At 38.4% G+C, this 17562-nt stretch overlaps 1 protein-coding gene across 4 annotated transcripts in view; it reads right to left on the bottom strand.

The window, feature by feature from the left end:
* Pkib (cAMP-dependent protein kinase inhibitor beta) overlaps window positions 1-17562 on the bottom strand; it is a 96264-nt gene that overhangs the window by 39012 nt on the left and 39690 nt on the right. For 3 of the 4 annotated variants that reach the window (XR_004943192.1, XM_036168960.1, XM_036168961.1), the window contains one exon: window positions 4747-4814. The gene's annotated coding sequence lies outside the window, so the exon portion shown is untranslated. Of the gene's footprint in view, window positions 1-1554; window positions 1738-4746; window positions 4815-17562 lie in introns of all 4 variants that reach the window. The other variant, XR_004943193.1, reaches the window with a different exon arrangement.

Below are 17562 nucleotides of genomic sequence, written 5' to 3'. Positions count from 1 at the left end.
AAGAGTTGCTGTGGTCATGGTATCTCTTTACAACAATAGAAATAATTAAGATAGAAGTTGGTACCAAGGAATGGGGTATTGCTTTGATAGGCCAGACCATGTTTTTTGTTTGAAGAAATATGGACTTTGGGATTATGGATTAGAAAAGCAGTCGAACACTTTAAGTGGGAGCTTAATGAGCCATCCTAGCAGCATGGAAGACAGTAGTGCTGAAGGCAATTTCAACTGTGGGGACCTGGCTCAAGAGGTTTCAGTGGAGAATAATATTAGTGTGCGAACTAGAGATCATTCTTGTGATATTTTGGTGAAGAATGTGGCTACTTTTTGCACTTATCTGAAGAGTCTGCCTGAGGCTAACAAGAAGAGACTTGGATTAATTCTACTGGCAAAGGAAATCTCAAAACAGCTTAGTATTGATTCTGTTATGTGGTTATTAGTGGTCACTCTTATATAGATCTATAATGAAAAGGAACACGCTGAGAAAGGAAAAATAAAAATGCATAATTTGAAGAGAAAAGGAGCACCAGGAAGTGGGATAGAGTGAAGTACTATGTTCAAGGAGATATAACAGATTAAGAAATGGAATAAAGGGAGTGGTGACCTCAGGAAAAGATCCCACCCAGATAAGTTTCCACCTTGTCAAAAGGAATTAAAGAAAACTTAGAGCTGGGTGTGGTGGTGCATACCTTTAATACCAGCACTCCAGAAACAGAAGCAGGCAGATCTCTGTTTGAGGCCACCCTGTTATACAGATCCAGTTTCAGGACAGCCAAGCTTAGGCAGTGAAGGAAACCATGGAAAACAGAAAGGTTGTGAAGATGTTATTGAATGAGGGGGCCGTGTTCCAGCCCAGGCAAGCAGCAGAACTTGGCAGCTTCAGCTATGTGGTTCTGGCTTTAGAGTCAAGGATAGAAGAAAGGGGTTATGGAATCGTCATCTGCGCCTAAGGAATGCTGCTGAGGCCAGGCCTATGTCAGGAAGTGTCTTGGAATGGAGGCCTAGAGAGGCCACTGTATGAAGCTGTGAAGGTGGAGCCTGGACTGCTTTGGAGACCCCAAGATGTTGGACATACCATAGCCATGGGATACCTGCCAAAGAGAGCTGCTAACAGGGAGTGGAACCAGCCACAGAGAAAGAAGTACATATGTTGCAGTCAACAAAGCTGAAAGGAATTGGAGATCTGAAGAGCATTTTGACATCAGACATGGAGACACACACTTTGGAGTTTGCCCAGCTGATTGATTTTCAGTCTTGCTTTGGTCTAGTATTTCCACACTTATGCTCCCTTCCCTATGTTTTGAAATGGTAACATTATATATCCTGTTTATATGTTAGAAGTATTTGATCTTTTAAAAGATTAAAAGAGAGACTCTGTCTCAAGGTGGAGAGCAATAGAAATAGGCACCGATCTTTGGTCTCCACAGGCAAGTGAACATACATGTCTCTTAGCCACACGAACACAATCAAATGAACACACATACACAACACACACATACACACACACACACATGCCTATAAAGAAATGAGTTTACAGGATATGAAGAGATAACTCACCAGTAAACTATTTGTTATCCTGTCTCAGCACTCTCTCTCAGTATCAGAATCTGAGTTGAATATCCAAGATCCATGTTAAAAAAATGACAGGAATAGTGGCACACACTAGTAATCCCAGAGGTGGTGTGTTAGAGACAGGTGATCCCTGAGGCTTGCTGGTGAGTTCCAAGACAGTGAGAGACCCTGTCTCAAAATAAAATGTTGACAGTTACCAAGGAACAACACTCAAGGTTGTCCTCTGCCCTCGACACACATTCATGCCTGCACACATATGGAAAATGTTAAGAGTTTAGAGAACATTGCAATAGTCTAAGTGAGAAGTGAGAATAATTTACAAGGTAGCTTCTGTGTCCTACTTAACAATTCATGAAATCTCACATTATTTGCATTCAAAACTTGACCTGATTTCACAGAATTATATGTGGCAGAGCTAAAAAGAATCAGTGACAAAACATGAGGTACATAGGCTTTGCAATGGTTTGTCATCTGATCTTGGAGCTTCTGCTTCATTCACAGGTAAGCACATAAATTGTCTAAGCCTCTGCTTCCACTTCTTTGGGGTTCACAAAACAAAACCTCTTAAAGTTGGGAAGATTAAATGTGGCAATGCATGTGGGGTCAATGTGGACAACCCATTAATGTTGAGGAAACCCAGGACAGGTTACCTGGAGACTTCCTCTCATCTGAGAGATGTTCATCTCTCTTTAGTGGTCTTCCTGTTGGATTTTTCTCTCTTAGTAAAGAGCACAGCCATGCAGTTTGAGAGAAGACACAATGTAAGAGGCAGGAGGGTAACAGTAGAGGTGGACACGGAACAAACAGCATGCCCCTTTTGGGCCTCAGAGGCCTCCCCGCTAAGTGAGAGTCCTAAGGAAGACCCTCTTGCAGATGGACATGAACAGGGAAGCTGACTCAAAGAGCACTTTCTACTTGGCCACTACAAGACTGCTTAGAAGCCCAATTCAGCACTAGAGAAACTGGTTTCATGGGAGTTAGCAATTCCTGAAATGTTAGAAGCAGCCTAATATTGTAGGGACAGAGTGGAGTTGGGAGCAGAATTATAATTTTCAATCCCTCTTCTCCCGTGACATTGGGCAAAGCACTAAGTTATTTTCCTCCCCTCTGTGAGTAAAAGACTTAAACTAGGTGGTATCCCACAGTCCTTTCTGGCTGGAGAAACTGCCATCTAATGAGTTTTACACCTGGCTTTTATTAGATATCTCAACACAAGTTTTTCACTCCTTCCACTTAATCTAGACTTGCCAAATGTAAGTATATCCCGTCACCCACACAGGCCAGGCATATGTACAGCTTCCTGTCTCAACACTTAGGAACAGAAAGAGGCTGTAATTCAAAATATAGAAATCAGAGAAATTTTTCTGAAAATCTAAACTGGTACTCAATCTGCTAAATCAGGATATTTTAGGAGGAAGAGATCTAGGAATACCCATTCCTTTAAACCCAAACCAAAACATTTTCTTTAATATTAATGACCTGGTAGTTTGAGAATCACCATTAAAGTGAAAGGCATCTTTCTCAAAGTCTGGCCCACAGACCACTTTGCAGTTCAAGGATCTAAGATGATTTCTGAAAGCAACAGGAAGTGTAGCTAAGAATCCATCCTGAAACAGTTTTCTCAATTATTCCACAGAGACCAATTTAACTCACAAAACAGTTTATAGATGTTTACTAAGAAAGTCATCTTTGGATAAAAGCTCAAATTTTACAAAATGACATAGGAAAGATGAGGAAATATGAGAGTAATGTAGACATATTTCATTTCTGTGTAGTACTGTTTCATCATTTCATTTAGTTCCTATTACAAACTGTGAAAGAAACACCATAGTATGCATTGTACTGTCAAAAATGAAACATCATCAGAGAGTTCAAGTAATTTGCCCAAGATTAGAAAATTAATAAGTGGATGGATTTGAACCAAAAAGTAATGTCACGAAGCTAGGAAACAGATCACACCACTACAGAATGTTTAAGAGTTGAACACACCCTTTTAATTAAACAATATGCTAGATTTTATCTGACAATGACAAGTTAAAAAATATATCAAGTTCCCATTGACTGATTTTATTAGCTACCTCACAAATGGTAAGGTTATTATAGCAACCTTAGAATAGCCGAGATAAAATGAATATTAACTACTAAGTAACAGTGATTTAAGGATTTCCCTGGATTATAAAAAGATCATAAGCAGTGTTCATTTCAGGTCAACAACCCTCAAATACAGATATTTGCAGCTGTGAAATCCAGACATGTGCTGTCCAGGTTTCCTAGCTACTAAGGACCCTACCTAGTGGACTTGCTTTCCTGATCTCTCTTTATACTATCGTCCCTGGAACTGCACTCTTGAACTTAGGATATATCCACTCATCATTGGCTCTAGTGGTAAGTAAAACAAGCCTTATAAAACTCGCAGTTTTCCTTAAAGTAATAAGGTATAAAATGCTATTATTATGGGTAACATTTATAGGACATATTTCTATTTGTTTTTCTTTTACTGGTTCCTCTAAATTTCCCTAATTACACATCTATCAGTATGTTTGCTTACCTTAAACTCTTGACTAAGTAGAATAGGGTGGGTCTGTCATATTGTCAGATCCTGGACTGGCCCATTCAACACAATTATTATGACACAGTAATAGGCATTTCAGGAATGTATTGAAACTGAACAGACCTTAGCTATGTGAGATGCAACATGAGCTTTTAAAAAGTTTACTAAAACTTTTAAGCATGAAAAATACAAATCACATGACTTTTAAATGAATAAACATGCTTCTATTCCCTGTATTCATGCCCTTTCTTCTTCTCTTCCTTCTTATATCATAAACTTTCTAAACCATGTGGACATGAGGGCAACACATAACATGTCAGTCTTATAAAATGTGTGGACACAGACACACATAAGAGAAAAGCACAATGAAAATGACATCAAGAAAGAGGAATTTGCCAAAGAATAATTGCAATAATAACTAGCTGTATGCACCCATGGTGAAGGATTTTTTATTGATGTTTGGTTTCTTTTATAAGATTTTGCTGCTGTTTTTGAAGAGTGGTAGATTTTTCAAATTTTCATGCCCATTCACATTGTGTAGCTATATTTGGTCAAACAAAGGAGCTATTTCTTTCCCCAAATCAATATCTAATTTCTTAAGTAGAAGAAAACAAAAGGATACTTACAAATCTCTGATTATGATATGTTGTTATTTCTAAGACAGGTGAAGGGTGAAGCTGAAAATCTTTCTTTCCTGAAAATGGAAAAGAAGGGAAGGGGGAGAGAAAAAAAACACATTGAATAACCAAAAAAGAGGATAATTAAGTTAAAAATGAAATTTGAATATTTTGGCTATGGTTTTTAAAACAGGGTTAAACTAATGAACACTATGATTTTCCTGGCTTCCTTAGGAAAAGTAGAACCTCTGAGTCAATGATGACACTGTGTGTTGAAAATTCAAAGGGGTTTCATTCCCAACACCAGATGTGCCTGAGATTATCAGCTACAAAATCTAGGGAGTGATCACTACACCAGCACAGATCAAAGGCAAGTTGAGGGGGGAAAAATTCATCTCATAGACATAACACATTACAGCAAGCAATTTTATACTTGTCCACAGAAAGATCATGTAAGAAAACACGTGGCATTGTTATATTTTTGAGAAGTTGTAGATATACATCACACATTCAGAACACGACCTGGTGTAGCTCATTTTGGAGTGGGTATGAAATGTCTCCTACAGGCTCATGCCTCTGAACCTTTGGCCCCTGGCTGGTAGTCGTGCTGGCTGTGGAAACTGTGGGAAGTGAAACCTAGCTGGAGGGAGTAGGTTACTGGGAGGAGGATTTGGGATTAGTCTGGCCCGGGTCCACCTAGATAATTCTTCTTTATCAACAACATGTAAGAAACTCTACCATCAGCTCCCACTTCCTATGATGACCCCGCTGCCCTGTGTTTCTTGCAATGATAATGTATCCCTCTGACTGGTGACCCTAAATAAGTCTTGCTTCTCTTAAATTATTTCTTTTTTGTTTTGTTTTGTTTTGTTTTGTTTTGTTTTGTTTTGTTTTGTTTTTCGAGACAGGGTTTCTCTGTAGCTTTGGAAGCTGTCCTGGAACTCGCTTTGTAGACCAGGCTGGCCTCGAACTCACAGAGATCCACCTGCCTCTGCCTCCCGAGTGCTGGGATTACAGGCGTACACCACCACCGCCCAGCCTCTTAAATTATTTCTATCACGTATTCATTCACAGCAACCAGAAACTGAGGCATGATGCCCCGCACAGATATGGGAACCACAGAGAAGAAATTGAGCCATCTTCATCCCAGTTATAAAAACAAATTATATGCACTCAATTCCTCTCCACAGAATGGCCCCAGGCTCTTGGTTTAAGCATCTGATACAGAGTGGAAAGTAGTAGGGCTATGACTTGCCAGTGTTCACCTTAGCCACTCACAGGTATGGTGTTTTGCATACTCTATTTGTCCCAGTTCAGTGTGAAATTCACCCTTTCTAAATTGTTTCAACAATCTCCTAGACTATATTCTTATGCACATGCTTGCTTACTGAAGGTTCATTCTTTACCTGCATTTTGGGTGGAGTAATTTCAAAGTAAATCTGCTCATGATCAAACACCCTATGATTGATCCTTTCCAAGCTTCCTATCACTACATAATCAAGCCCAATATTCATTTGGTATAAGATGTCCTGCAGGAATTAACTCTATTCTAACTTTCTCTTTGCTTTTCACTCAAGCCCAATATACACCAAGGCTAAAACTTTAATGTTATACACAGGCAATGGGATTGTATTTGCCTTTGTGGCTGAAGCTCTTTACCCTCAATTTTCTCTTACCCCTTGCTAGCATCCATTCATCTAGGTCAACTTGGGCACCCCTTCCCAGAATGCTTTCACATCTCTTTCAGACTAGGTAGAACATCAATTGCATCTAATTTATATTTATCCTGTGCATTATAAATTTTTCTTAGTGACCACCTTCATTCTCATGCTAGTTTTTTTTTAACCTTTCAAAGGCATCAACAGTGACTCATCTGTCTTATCTATAAGCACAATATTTAGCAGATTGTGGAAGTAATGCAATCAATAATTTTTTGAACATCAAGGTGTGTGAGGTTCATTTGAGACTTAGAGTTGCTTGATGGCATATTTTATTACCTTGTGAGACTCTTAAAAGTCAAACGAGGACATGTTTAGCCTTGTTCCTATACCTAACTTCTCATATGGTTTCTTATTCTTCCACCCACTCAGGGACAGTTTCTCTTCAGTCTTACTTTTGTAGGCCAAATATAAGGAAGTGAGAAGAAGAAGAGAAACATAAATGACAACATAGTCATGTAGGAAGTAACAAGAAGACAAAAATTTGTAAACTTAAACATTGGTAGACTATAATACCTATATACATCATTAAAAATCCACAATGAAGAAAATCATAACCCACTTTCCTTTTTTAACCATTTGCATATGCTCCTTGGCAAAAGTCCAACAAAACTTGCAAACAGGAATTCACTATAAAGTCAGCTAATAAAACCATGCATTGCTATTTTTAAAATGAGGATTAAAATCACTATACTTTTATGCCCTTTCTAGAATTAAATTTAGGGATTTTTTTTGTTTTATTTTATTTTGTTTCTTGAGCCAGGGTTTCTTTGTGTAGCCCTGGCTGTCCTGAAACTTACTCTGTAGACAAGGCTGGCCTAGAACTCAGAGATCCGTTTGCCACTGCTTTCCAAGTGCTGGGATTAAAGGTGTGCACCACCACTACCTGGCTAAAATTAAATTTAGTTTTAATGTTATATTTTTTTCTACATTTGTCCACAACAAAATAAAAACGTGGAATTGGAATAGAACAATCATTTTCCTTCCTGACTTCTTTTTGACTAAGGTTAAATACAAAATACTTCTTCAATGGTCCTTAAATGTAGTTTTAAATCCATTAATTTGACTCATCATATATCAAAACTCAGATTTACAGATAATATGATAAATATAAATACAGTGAAATTTGAATCTCTAGACGTCCTTTTTAATTAAACATTTTTGTACAAAATCACAAAGATTCCTGAAAAAGTTTCAAGAAAAGTGGGATATGCCTACTATTTTTGTAGTATTAACATATTACAAAATATATATTTACATGACCCAAAGTCTTCCAAGAGGGGACTCTCAATTGAGGGGTTGTCCAGAACAGATTGGCCTGTGGATTTGTCTATGAGAGACTACCTTGATTGCTCATTAATGTGGAAGGGCCCAGCTCATTGTGGGCAGCACTATACCTAGGCAAGTGGTCCTAGACTCTATAAGAAAGCTATCTAAACATAAGCTTGAAAGAAAGCCAATAAACAATGTTCATCCATGATTGCTGCTTCAAATTCCTATTAGAATTCCTGTGATGACTTCCTTTATAATGAAGTAGAATATGTAAACTAAAACATTTTTATCCTTAAGTTGATTCAGGTCATGGCATTTGTCATAGCAACAGAAAGAAAACTAGAACAATATCTTACATACGTTATTTGTATAAATTATAAAAATGACCGGACTAATACGTGCTAAATTATAATTGTATATATGTTAAACACTTAAAGATAAATGTAAGACGAAATAAATATAAGTATGTGTTTGTGGTTGTTTGAAAGAGAATGATCCCATAGGCTCATGTATATAAATGATTGGTTCCTAGTTGTCAAAATGTTTTTGGAAAGATTAGGAAGCATGACCTTGATTGAGGAGGTGTGTCACTGTTGGATGGGCTTTAAAAAACCCAAGTCAAACCATATCACTCTGTCTCTGCCTCCAAGTTGTAGATCAGGATGTAAAATTTTGGCTACTGCCAGGTATGAGGCTCTGACTTTCCCTTCCTTCCACTATTCCTATTTCTAACCAAGGTTATAGTTAGAGAACTACATGGCTATTTGCTGTTATGGAGTCTGATCCACTAGACTGAAAATGGAACAAGAACAACTACTTCACATCTGAAAGCAATAAAATTGCTGAAAGCATTTGTCTTAAGTTTTAAATGTTTATCTTCCCCTCTGATGCTCTTCTTTCACAGGACTGGCTTCCTGAATAAACTTTTTTTCCAGTAAAGATCTGAATCTCATTTAATAAATATGTAAATCATGAGTAGACAAGATTTATGGTAATTATTGCCTCTAGGGTTAGCAAAATAATGACCATGTATTTACTCTTTACTACTAAAATTATGACAACTTGGTTATATAAGTTTCTATCTCACAATATCTAGAATCATAGATGGAAATTTCAAAAGATTATATCAGTCAAAGGTGTGTCCTGCCATAAAGATACTCAAGTTGTAGGACTGGGGATTGAAATAAGTTGTTTTGGAACAAATAATCAACTAGACAAGAGATAAGTTTTATCTAAGCTTGTATTTCACTGTTTTACAATTTCCATGAGGCGCTGTCTAATTATAGCTCCTTCATTAAGTACTTTTTCCATTTTTGTTTGTTTCTTATAGCAAATAATCATGTAATATATAAAAATATGAAAGATGAAATGCATCAGATAAACACCGTTGAGTACTGAAAGGCAAATTAACAACCCCGACCATATTGGCAGGCTTTAAAGGGCTGCTCTTAAGATGCATTTAACTTCTCAAGGATGACAGCAGTAGAAACAACCATTAGAAGTGGATTATGATAATTATGATGATAAAAAGTATGTGCATCCATGGCTATGCTTTCCACCCACAACCCAAAGAATTAGCTGAGGAAAATGAGTGATGCTGTACATGATGCACAGGAGGCATGCAACACATGCTTAGTATTGAGGAGACACATTAATGAAAGAAGAAATATTTAAAAGGGGCTGAGAATAGAGAGATTGAGATAGTACTTAAAGAATATTTAGATATTTTATGCTTTAGGCTACTGGCAAAGTTTAACAAATTTTCATGTTAAATCAGTTTTTTCTTAAAAGATGAAATGTGTAGATTAACTGTGAGCAAACATACACATGGGTAAAAAGTGTCTAGATGGGCAACAAACACCCACCAAAGGTTGAAGGTAGAAAAATTAGAATAATGAAGAGATGACACATGAGTTCCCTGTGAAGTGATTCCCCCATTCCTCCAGAACACTAGAACACTTAACACAAAGATTCTTACTCTGCATCCTGTGTTGTTAGGTGTGGTCATCCCAAGAGACTATTTCATTAAGCATGAGTTGTGAGCAGGAGTTCTAAGTTACTTCTAGATTATACTCTGAGAGAGAAGAAAGTGGTCTTTTCCTCTTTGCAAATGGGACTAAATCTGTGGAAGTGAGTCATTAACTACAAGGTGGACAGAGATTCTACATGCAGATTATGGGACAAGAAGGGAGGAACCTTTTGTATGACATCATCAGGTCATTGTATATCCCTGATCAGCTAGTAAAACTATCTGGAAGAAAAAGCAAAGTATACACCATTTTCAAAACACTATTTCGAGGCTTTACTATTAGTATCAAACCTGTGTCCTAACTAATATGTAAGGTAAGAAAAAAAAAACACTTTAAAATGAGAAAATTCATGGAAAGTAATTCTAGGAGATACTGGATGAGGGTGGGAGTGAGCTTAAATAGGGAAAATGTCTTAGTTTCAATGTCTGGGGCACTAGGGCAACAGTAGAATGAACAAAACAATGGCAGGAGAAGAGAAGGTGGGGAAGTGAAGGATAGCAGATTATAGTGGAAGAGACAAGGGAGACGCTCAGCAAATAACTGGAACCAGGACCCTGGGATACAGACAGCACAGGAAATCAAAAATGGAAGATCAGCAAGTTCTTATAGTGTATATATAGTTTACAAATGAGAATAGAATATCAGAATAAGATATCATGTACTGTCCAAAATTGAGTAAAGGTCTATTTGCCCACAAATCAGAAAGAGGTGTCCAAAATCAGCACAAGAAAAGTAAAGGCATTTCTTACATAGGAGTGGACTAATAGAAAGTGGAGAGGGTGCCTGAACGGGCTTACCCAAGTAATCAGACTGGTGAATACCCTAACTATTATCACAGAGCTTTTCTCCAATGACTGATGGAAGCAGATGCACAGATCCACAGACAGAACAAGTACCTGAGCACCCTTTCCTTTGGAAGACACATCCCTGACCTCAAGCTCTACTATAGAGCTATAGTAATAAAAACAGCTTGGTACTGGCATAAAAACTGACATGTGGGCCAATGGAATCAAATTGAAGACCCTGATATAAACCGACATACCTATGAACACCTGATTTTTGACAAAGAAGCCAAAACTGTACGATGGAAAAAAGAAAGCATCTTCAACAAATGGTGCTGGCATAACTGGATGTCAACATGCAGAAGAGTGCAAATAGATCCATATTTATAGCCATGCACAAAATTCAAGTCCAAGTGGATCAAGGACCTTAATATAAAACCAGTTACCCTGAACCCTATAGAGGAGAAAGTAAGAAATAGTCTTGAATGCATTGGCACAGGAGACCACTTCCTAAATATAACACCAGTAGCACAGACACTGAGAGCAAAAATTAATAAATGGGATCTCCTGAAATTGAGAAGCTTTTGTAGAGTAAAGGACACAGTAAATAAGACAAAAATGACAGCTTACAAAATGGGAAAAGATTTTCACCAGCTCCACATCTGACAGAGTGCTGATCTACAAAATATAGAAATAACTCAAGAAACTAAACATCAAAATAATGAACAATCCAATTAAAAATTGGGCTATAGATCTAAACAGAATTCTCAAAGGAAGAATTTCAAATGGCTGAAAGACATTTAAGGAATTGCTCAACATCCTTAGTCATCAGGGAGATACAAATCAAAATGACTCTGAGATACCATTTTATACCTGTCAGAATCACTAAGATCAAAAGCACTGCAGACTGCTTATGTTGGAGAGGATATGGAGCAAGGGGAACACTCTTCCACTATTGGTGGGAGTGCAAACTGGTACAGCCACTTTGGAAATCAGTATGATGATTTCTCAGAAAATTGGGAGTCAATCTACCTGGAGACACAGCTATACTACTCTTGGGCATATACCCAAGGAATGCTCAATCATACCACAAGGACACATGCTCAACTATGTTCATAGCAGCATTATTCATAATAGCCAGAACCTGGAAACAACCTAGATGCCCCTCTACTGAAGAATGGATTAAGAAAATGTGGTATATATACACAATGGAGTACTACTCAGCAGAGAAAAACAATGACATCATGAAATTTGCAGGCAAATGGATATAACTAGAAAATATTATCCTGACTGAGGAAACCCAGACTCAGAAGGACAAACATGGTACATACCCATTCATAAGTGGATACTACATGTAAAGCAAAGGATAATCAGACAACAACCCACAACTCCAAAGAAGCTAGCTAACAAGAAAGATCCAAAGTGGCATACATGGGTCACCTTGGGAAGGGGGAAATAGATGAGATCTCCATGAGTAACCTGGGGATGAGGTGTGGGCAATGGAGGGGAGGGTATGGGGAGTGAGAATATAAGGGAATGGGATGGTTGAGCTGGAACAGGGATGGAGGAGGAAAACAATGAAAGAGATACCGTGATAGAGGAAGATATCATGGGGATAGAGAAAACCACGGTGCCAGAGAAGTTGCCAGGAATCCCCAAGGATGACCCCAGCTTGGACTAATAAAAATAGTGGAGAGGGTGCCTGAACTGAACTGGCTTGCCCCAGTGATCAGATCAGTGAATACTCTATCATCACAGAGCTTCTCTCCAATGTCTGATGGAGGCAGATGCAAAGATCCACAGCCAAACACCCCACAGAGCTTCAGGAGTTCAGTCAAAAAGAGAGAAGAGGGATTCTATGAGCAAGCACATCAGGATCATGGTAGGGAAACCCCCAGAGCTGACCAAACCAAACTGGTGAGAACTCATGAAAGTTGGATAAATGGTTGTGGAGCCTGCATGGGACTGGACTAGGCCCTCTGCATGGCAAGACAGTTGTATAGTTTGATCTGCTTGGGGGGCCCCCTGGAGGTAGGATTAGAATCAATCCCTGGTGCATGAGGGGGCTTTCTGGCACCCACTACCTATGATGGGGACACCTTGTGAAGCCTTGAGGCAGGGGGAAGGGCTTGAACTTGCCTCTACTGTATGTGCCTCCCCATAGAGGCCTTGCCTTCTTATGGTAGGGAGTGGGGGGTAGGTTGGGATGGGGAACCTAAGGGCAGTGGGAGGAGGAAAGAGGGGGATCTTTGATTGATGTGTAAAATGAATGAAAAATTTTTCTTAATAAAAAAAAAGCCAGAAAATATCAACATGTCTAATACATCCTGTCTGAATGTGCACTTCCTGTAGCTGTACCTTTTCTATGTTAGGGCTTTTCTCACTCTGAGAAAAACAGCAGCTACAGTGATGAATCACCAAATGTAGTTCTCAAAGCTTTTGCACCTACTAAATGCTGTGCCTCTAATGTCAGCCCTCCTCTCACTGTTGTAGGACCTGTCAGAGAGTCATCAGCCTGATATACTGATAGACTGTGTCAGCTGCTCTTCTCCTTACATTGCAGCACATTACACAGAACTGGTTGAAAATACCATCTCGTGAAACTTTAGACACCAGAACAACCACACAAGCATGAAAACGCACCCATTTTGTGAAAGAGATGATAATAAATAACCCATTGTTACGGATGCTGAAGGATTATGTGATTTTTCAGTTGAATCATATCACCCACTCCCAATGCCCTAGGGGATTGTTCTCAGCCAGTCATATTCCAACTGTAACAGAAATAGCAAATTAGGGTCATGAGTGGAGTAGTATCCCTCAAAATGCTATGTTAAAATCATAAACCCGAGCACTTGTGAATGTAATTGGACTTGGAAGTAGTTATTGCAAGGTGACCGGATTAAGAAAGAAGAATTAGATGAGCCATTAAGCAAACATGACTGCTATTCTTATATCAAGAGAGGAAACAGTGTTTCATCTCAAGACCTGCAGTTATTAATTGTTTTTTTTTTTCTAATCACTATGGTGACTGACACCCAGAAGAACAAAGGGTATGTTCATAATATTAGAATATTATTTCCATGAAAATTTCTCAAGCAAATCAATTGAAAAGAAAGTGATACCAAAAGGGCAAGAGCTGAGACCCTGAACTCCTGCGCCGGCGTCTCTCGAGAGAAGATGTCTTTGAATAGTGTGATGACCTCTGTGCCACTGAAGAAGTTAAACACCCTCTGTAACCTTCAGTTTACTCATGAGTAGAACAATACTAACACTTTCACCAAATCCACACAGCATGAACTCAGTAACAAGGAGCAATGTTACTCCTTATCTCAATGTTGGTCCAAACTGGGATTTTATTCAGGAAAGAAATAGCCACCCTCCCAAGGACTCTGCTTTTTCTCTTTTACTCAGAAAGAAATAAGGCCAATAGAAAGATGAGTCAACTCTAAAACATACTCACATGCTGTAAGAATTACTTCTATAACCACACTATATCCAATTAGAAATTATTCTCAAATTTTGTTGGTAGGAACATTGTAAAACGTATTAACTCCTCCTTCTTGTTTGTTTACATATTCATATGTAGTTTCAGGATCTATTTAGAAGATATTGGATAGGGTAATATTATTTATCATTGGGTTGCCTGTAGCTTTTATGAACATTAAATATCATTAGATGATACATTATATTATTTTTAATATACAAGTAACTAATTTCTTATGGTAAAAGCATGCTTATCTCATAACATTATCTTTTTAAAAATTTGCTTTATCTTATTGAGTAGCCTGAGGCATAAGAAACACTGAAATACCCAATCCTCAAATATAAGTACCTTGTATATAAAGAGGATTATGAAATGAGTGGGTTTTAGATAAATGGTAATATTGATTGCAAGAACATGTCAATTTCTGGGATTTGTCTTTTCCATTTAAGACTCGGCTCCAAATCTATTTTTCTGAATAAACTACACATTTCCAGATGAAAACACATTCTCTTTAACTGCTTAATATAGACACAATCAGCCTTTAGTCTGTTCAAAGCCATGATGACTGTATCTTCCTAATTGAGTCTAATATCTTTTCTGTGGTTTGGACCCTAAATGTACCCTAGCAGTCCTTAATCTTCATAGAGGCATTATGAAGGGGAGGTGAAAACCTTATGAGGATGCAGTACGGGTCCAAGGTCATTGGAGACAGACCTTCAAAGGAGACAGTGGGACTCTACTCTTCATGTTTTGGGCCGTCCCATAGATAAAGGAATGAGCTTCCCTCTGCCTTGTGGTCCTCATTATGACAAGGATGCTTTGGGGGCCTAAAAGCAATGGAGTCAACAGAATATGGATTAGAACCTACAAAGCTATATACCTTTCCCCTTCACTGATTGATAATTAGTGAAGGCATGTGCCACAGAATAGATTTCTACCTGACACATTACTTAAGCACCATATGTCCTGACAGCTCTCAGCCCTGAGCCCTAGGCAAGGAGAATGTGACTATGTCTAGGTTTTGGCTTATAAGGGAGCAGGGGTCCAGGACCATGGAATATTAGAACTGAAATAGACTTAACCTCTTTTATCTCACTTTGTCCAATCCTGCACCTGAACTCCAACAAGCGAGTTGCTGGAGTAAAAAGGCAGAATTAGACCAGGCCTAATCTGTGATCTGGAGCACTGTTCTCACTACATCATTTTGTCTTTCAAGGCATAGCACAACACCAATTTCTTTGTTCTTGTCCACATTAATGAAAGTGTATCACAAACCCATCGTTTTTTATTAACTTTTATTAGTTCTTTGTGGTTTTTACATCATGCATCCTGATCCTGCCCTTCTTTCCATTCCCCCTTCTTCCCATGCCCCCCACCCCACATCTGCCCTCTGCCCTTAAAACCTGCCCCCCCAAAGCAAAACAAAATTTAAACCAAACCAAAGCAAAACTAAGCAGAACAAGAAAGAAGAAAGAAAAAAAAAAAAGAATCTTGCTGTAAAAACTGTAGTGTGGCCCAGTGAGTGAGTCACACACACATTTCACCCTTTAGTCCTTTAGTCCTTTCTTCTTCATTTGTAAGTGTTCATTGCCATGAATCATCAGTCTGGCTCAAGGCCTCTGTCATCTATCATATCATCCACAATAGGCTCTCACCAGGGCTCCCCCCAGGATTTCCTAGGTTGTCCTATGTCATGGAGATCCTGCAGATTTGTATCTATAAGCTCCTCCCTTCTCATGTTCTAACAGTTCACAGATGAGGTGGGCCAACTCACAGCTCATAATTTCCCCACTCCCCTGGCAACCCAGGCCATGGATGTCAGCACAGACTCCAGCTGCAGCAGGACCACAGACCTAGGCATGGCCCTCAGCAGCCGCTCCAGCCCAGACACCACCATCACCCAGGTGGCAGCACAGACCACCCAGATCAGTGTGGCCCAGGTGGTGAAAATCCACCATGTTTTAAGGAGGCTCTTCTTTTAAAAGTTTTTTTTTTTTAAGTTTGCCAGACTTTGAGAGTGTTCAGAAATAATGGCAAAGGATTACATTTAATTCATCCCAAAATTTGTTTGACATCTAATTAATTTTTACAGGAAAATTAACATGGCTGATCATTTCTGTGACCTTGGAAAACATTTTTAGCCTCAAAGTGGTGGCACATGTCTTTCATCCCAGTACTCGGGAGGCAGAGACAGGTGGATCTCTGCAAGTTTGAGGCCAGCCTGGGCTACACAGTGAGTTCCAGGAAAGGTGCAAAGCTACACAGAGAAACCTTGTCTCAAGAAAGAAAAAAAAAGTTTCCATTTCTTCTTTTTCTTTGTAGCTATCTGTCCCGTGTTATGTCAGGTTTTACTTCACTTGTCTTTTTGTTCCTTTTCTTTTTTATTCATTTATTTATTTATATTGTTTGTTTTGTTTCTTTTTGAGACCAAGTCTCTCTATATAGTCCTGGCTTTCCTAGAACTCACTATATAGATCATAATGGCCTTGAACTAACAGAGATCCACCTAGCCCTGCCTCCTGAATGCTGAGATTAAAGGTATATACCACCATGCCCAGCTCTGTTTTATGACAGATCCTTAAATCTCTATTACCTATCCATTTCCAGACCTCCTGCTTCTTGATAAGCTATTGGTTCAATGCAAGTCATATACACAAACAACTTCATATTAAGAAAAGTTTGACACTAAGAACTTACTAAGCTTGGGTTTTAAGAACTAATATGTCTCTTTACAAACATGGAAACTCTTTGTCTTAAACTGAAAGACAGTAGAGAATTATATTTTCTTTTTCTAAGTTAAAGTTAGTTAATGCTTATGTAAATGGGGGCTGTACAAGTAATTTTAGATAACATAAGTAACTAAGAGGTCTTGCAAAATGATCTCACATTTTATTCATCAGTATCTTGGTTATTCATGATGTCCTCTAAGGCATAACTTATTTTAAATCTCCTCTGAGAGAAACCCAGCATGGTTAGGGATGACCATCCCCAGTGCAAGTTCCTTTGAAAACATCCTTCCAAAGAATACTAACATTTGCACTAACTCTTTGTAACAGCTGATTTTGCTTTTCAGCTTAACTGGGTTAAGAAATACCTTGTTCAAAAAGTCCACATGACCCTATTTGATAAAGTCTAGTTTTTATTTCTCATGAAAACCATCCTAATTAAAATTTTAAATAACCCCATCCCATTCTTTAATACTCTCATAAAATGTTAGTTCCATTAACATTGGCACTCAATGTTAAATTAACATTTTGAGGTGGTCTGCAATGCTCAATACATTTGTTAAATTGGGGTTAAGCAAATAAACGGCATTGCTAAGATAATATCACCAGGTGCTTTGAATGTACAGGAACTATGAGAAAAATCTTTCTGAATTGTGTTGGTTTTCAGCACTAACTAGCACTAATGGGCAGCAATCACTGATATTTCTATTTTACACACAAGCACCAAGCTCTAACACATTAAATAAAACACCCAAACTTTCTCTTTTACAAAGTTTAGGGGCGACAAAAATAATCCCCTACTCTAAGATA

This window comes from Onychomys torridus, chromosome 19 (genome assembly GCF_903995425.1).
Source record: "Onychomys torridus chromosome 19, mOncTor1.1, whole genome shotgun sequence".
NCBI lineage: Eukaryota > Metazoa > Chordata > Mammalia > Rodentia > Cricetidae > Onychomys > Onychomys torridus.
The sequence above is the reverse complement of the archived record's forward strand: the minus strand, read 5'-3'. Positions and strand labels throughout refer to the sequence as shown.